A 5,620-nucleotide genomic window follows, 5' to 3' on the forward strand; every position below is an offset into this window, starting at 1 on the left:
TCCTGGGCCATGGTAAGGCGACACCCGTGGGATACCATGCGTGAGGCGCAATGTGATATGAGGTGTTACCGGGTAGATCGATGTGACTTGGAATCGGGGTCCTGACATAACGGTCGATGTCTGGAGTAATAGTAGTAGATGCAGCCAGGAGTCGGTCTACTTGACACGGACGTGATGCTTATATGCATAATCATTGCCTTGGATATCGTCACAACTTTGCACTTTTCTCTTGCTCGACAGTAATTTGTTCACCCACCATATTATTTGCCTTCAAGAGAGAAGCCTCTAACCTATGGCCTCCGGGTCTATTTTCCATCATATATTTCAGATCTATAAACCAAAAAAATCCAAAAATACCTTGCTGCAATTTATTACTTTTATTTAGTTTTACGTTTTAGCAATCTTTTATACCTATCTCTATCAAATCTCACCATAGAAATTGACCGTGAAGGGATTGACAACCCCTTTATCGTGTTGGATGCAAGTGTCTGATTGTTTGTGCAGGTGAATAGATTGGTGACTTGCTTGTACCTCCTACTGGATTGACACCTTGGTTCTCTAATTGAGGGAAATATGTATCTCTATTTTGCTGCATCACCCTTTCCTCTTCAAGGGAAAAACCAACTCAAGCTCAAGAAGTAGCAATGCTCAAAACATATTTTGCAGCAACACAAGCAAAGGAAAAAATGGTGAATGATTTCCTCCTCAGAACAGATCTAGTCATGTTTTTTGTTGCAATTGCATTGTGCCCTATAAGCTACAACTAGATTTTTAATCTTGGGGTGGCTGTTGGCTTTCCCCAAATGTTTGATTGGTCTGTTAGGATCGTTACAAGCAATGTGGTTATAAATGGATTTGACAATAAAGGTTCTAGATTTAGTCCATCTCCATTTGGGCTTCTTACATTTATTATTCATAGGCACACTGATCATCTTGTTCTATAGCTCACGCAAGTAGTTCTGTCGGTATACATCTAGCCATCTTGTAAAGATGACACGCTAGCCTCCTCCTGCAACATTTTCCATAGACTTGCCAAACTCATTACTAATTAATACAAACCAGAAAACTGTTCTTTAAACAATGCAATACCACCTCAGGAATTCTTGCAAAATTAGTTTTACCCCCATTATCCACAACTGGCAGGTGACCTTGGAGGTAAATGGACTCAAATACAAAATATCATACCACCAAGTAGAGTCATGTAGCATGTGTTAAATCCAAGAAATACTAACCCCTGTCAAGTATTTGGCTTTTATAAAAAGTTGCCATGTTTTTATTTCGACTTTAAGTCTCTACACACCACTTGCACACTAGGCTAATGTTCAATTTGGACAGGTTCTTCACAGAAAGACCTTCTTTTTCTTGGGTCGATGGATCAATGCCCACTATACCAGATGATATCTTCTTTTAGTAGCACCACACTGCCACATGAATGACGCCATAATTTTTTGTAGTTGCACAAAGTTATTTTGTGCATGAGAAACATGGACATTTGATAGATTGGTCAAAACAACATTAGTCGGTGTTACTCTGCCCCTAATTGAAGTAGATCCACCTATCTAGACTTCGAGCATTTTATTCAACTTGTCTTCCACAAACCTCCACTCAGACATGTTTATTTTACTGACTATAACTGTTGGGGAATGCAGTAATTTCAAAAAAAATCCTACGCACACGCAAGATCCATCTAGGTGATGCATAGCAACGAGAGGGGAGAGTGTTGTCCACGTACCCTCATAGACCGTAAGCAAAAGTGTTATGACAACGTGGTTGATGTAGTCGTACGTCTTCACGATCCGGTCGGTCTTAGCACCAAAGATACGGCACCTCCGTGATCTGCAGACGTTCAGCTCGGTAACATCCTACAAACTCTAGATCTAGCTGAGGTCGAGGGAGAGTTGCGTCAGCACGATGACGTGGTGACGGTGATGATGAAGCTACTGGCGCAAGGCTTCGCCTAAGCACTGCAACAATATGACTGAGGTGGAAATCTGTGGAGGGGCACCGCACACGGCTAAACAATCAACTTGTGTGTCTATGGGGTGCCCCCCTCCCTCGTATATAAAGGAGTGGAGGACGGGAAGGGCCGGCCCTCTCATGGCACACCCAAGGGGGGAGTCCTACTCCAGGTGGGAGTAGGATTCCCCCTTCCCTAGTTGGAGTAGGAGAGGAAGGAAGGAGGAGAGAGGGAGAAGGAAAGGGGGACCGGCCCCCTACCTCAATTCGGATTGGGTTTGGGGGGCCGGGGTGCCCCCACCTTGGCCGCCTCCTCCTCTCTCCCACTAAGGCCCAATAAGGCCCATACACCCCCCGAGGGGTTCCGGTAACCTCCTGGTACTCCGGTAAATGCCCGAACTCACCCGGAACCATTCTAATGTCCAAACATAGCCTTCCAATATATCGATCTTTATGTCTTGACCATTTCGAGACTCCTCGTCATGTCCGTGATCACATCCCGGACTCCGAAAAACCTTCGGTTCATCAAAACACATAAACTCATAATACCAATCATCATCGAACATTAAGCGTGCGGACCCTACGGGTTCGAGAACTATGTAGACATGACCAAGACTCATCTCTGGTCAATAACCAATAGCGGAACCTGGATGCTCATATTGGTTCCTACATATTCTACGAAGATCTTTATCGGTCAAACCGCATAACAACATACGTTGTTCCCTTTGTCATCGGTATGTTACTTGCCCGAGATTCGATCGTCGGTATCTCAATACCTAGTTCAATCTCATTATTGGCAAGTTTCTTTACTTGTTCCGTAATGCATCATCCCGCAACCAACTCATTAGTCACAATGCTTGCAAGGCTTATAGTGATGTGCATTACCGAGAGGGCCCAGAGATACCTCTCCGAAACACGGAGTGACAAATCCTGATCTCGATCTATGCCAACTCAACAAACACCATCGGAGACACCTGTAGAGCATCTTTATAATCACCCAGTTACGTTGTGACGTTTGATAGCACACTAAGTGTTCCTCCGGTATTCGGGAGTTTCATAATCTCATAGTCATAGGAACATGTATAAGTCATGAAGAAAGTAATAGCAATAAACTAAATGATCATTATGCTAAGCTAACAGATGGGTCTTGTCCATCACATCATTCTCTAATGATGTGATCCTGTTCATCTAATGACAACACATGCATACGGTCAGGAAACTTAACCATCTTTGATTAATGAGCTAGTCAAGTAGAGGTATACTAGGGACACTTTGTTTTGTCTATGTATTCACACATGTATCAAGTTTCCGGTTAATACAATTCTAGCATGAATAATAAACATTTATCATGATATAAGGAAATATAAATAAAAACTTTATTATTGCTCTAGGGCATATTTCCTTCAGTCTCCCACTTGCACTAGAGTCAATAATCTAGTTCACATCGCCATGTGATTTAACACCAATAGTTCACATCACCATGTGATTAACACCCATAGTTCACATCGTCATGTGACCAACACCCAAAGGGTTTACTAGAGTCAATAATCTAGTTCACATCTCTATGTGATTAACACCCAAAGAGTACTAAGGTGTGATCATGTTTTTCTTGTGGGAGAAGTTTAGTCTACAGGTCTGCAACATTCAGATCCGTATGTATTTTGCAAATTTCTATGTCTACAATACTCTGCATGGTGCTACTCTAGGTAATTGCTCCCACTTTCAATATGTATCTAGATCGAGACTTAGAGTCATCCAGATCGGTGTCAAAGCTTGCATCGACATAAATCTTTACGATGAACTCTTTGTCACCTCCATAACCGAGAAACATATCCTTATTCTACTAAGGATAATTTTGACCGCTGTCCAGTGATCCACTCCTAGATCACTATTGTGCCCTCTTGCCAAACTCAAGGTGAGGTACACAATAGGTTTGGTACACAGCGTAGCATACTTTATAGAACCTATGACTGAAGCATAGGGAATGAATTTTCATTCTCTTTCTATTTCCTGCCATGGTCAGGTTTTGAGTCTTTACTCAACTTCACACCTTGCAACACAGGCAAGAACTCCTTCTTTGACTGTTCCATTTTGAACTACTTCAAAATCTTGTGAAAGGTATGTACTCATTGAAAAACTTATGAAGCGTTTTGATCTATCTCTCTAGATCTTGATTCTCAATATGTAAGCAGCTTCACCGAGGTCTTTCTTTGAAAAAATCCTTTCAAACACTCCTTTATGATTTCCAAAAAATTCTACATCTATTCTGATTAACAATATGTCATTCACATATACTTATCAGAAAGGCTGTAGTGCTCCCACTCACTTTCTTGTAAATACAGGCTTCACCACAAGTCTGTATAAAACCATATGCTTTGATCACCTTATCAAAGCATATATTCCAACTCCGAGATGCTTGCACTAGTCCATAGATGGATCGTTGGAGCTTGCACATTTTGTTAGCACCTTTAGGATTGACAAAACCTTCTAGTAGCATCATATACAACTCCTCTTTAATAAAACCATTAAGGAATGCAGTTTTGACATCCATTCGCCAGATTTCATAAAATCTGGTAATTGCTAACATGATTCAGACAGACTTTAAGCATCGATACGGGTGAGAAAATCTCATCATAGTCAACACCTTGAACTTTATCAAAAACCTTTTTTGAAAAGTCGAGCTTTGTAGATAGTAACACTACTATCAGTGTCCGTCTTCCCCTTGAAGATTCATTTATTCTCAATGGCTTGCCGATCATTGGGCAAGTCTATCACAGTCCATACTTTGTTCTCATACATGGATCCTATCTCATATTTCATGGCCTCAAGCCATTTCGCGGAATTTGGGCTCATCATCGCTTCCTCATAGTTCATAGGTTCATCATGGTCAAGTAACATGACCTCCAGAACAGGATTACCGTACCACTCTAGTGCGAACCTTACTCTGGTTGAGCTACGAGGTTCGGTAGTGACTTGATCTAAAGTTTCATGATCATCATCATTAACTTCCTCACTAATTGGTGTAGGCATCACTGGAAATGATTTCTGTGATGAATACTTTCCAATTCGGGAGAAGGTACAATTACCTCATCAAGTTCTACTTTCTTCCCACTCACTTCTTTCGAGAGAAACTCCTTTCCTAGAAAGGATCCATTATTAGCAACAAAGATCTTGCCTTTGGATCTGTGATAGAAGGTGTACCCAACATTTTCTTTTTGGGTATCCTATGAAAACACATTTCTATGATTTGGGTTCGAGCTTATCAGGTTGAACCTTTTTCACATAAGCATCGCAACCCCAAACTTTAAGAAACAACAGCTTAGGTTTCTTGCCAAACCACAGTTCATATGGTGTCGTCTCAACGGATTTAGATGGTGCCCTATTTAACATGAATGCAGATGTCTCTAATGCATAACCCCAAAACGACAGTGGTAAATCGATAAGAGACATCATAGATCGCACCATATCAAATAAAGTATGGTTATGATGTTCGGACACACCATTACGCTGTGGTGTTCCAGGTGGCGTGAGTTGCGAAACTATTCCACATTGTTTTAAATGAAGACCAAACTCGTAACTCAAATATTCGTCTCCGCGATCAGATCGTAGAAACTTTATTTTCTTGTTACCATGATTTTCCACTTCACTCTGAAATTCTTTGAAC

This window comes from Triticum urartu, chromosome 1, assembly GCF_003073215.2.
Source record: "Triticum urartu cultivar G1812 chromosome 1, Tu2.1, whole genome shotgun sequence".
NCBI lineage: Eukaryota > Viridiplantae > Streptophyta > Magnoliopsida > Poales > Poaceae > Triticum > Triticum urartu.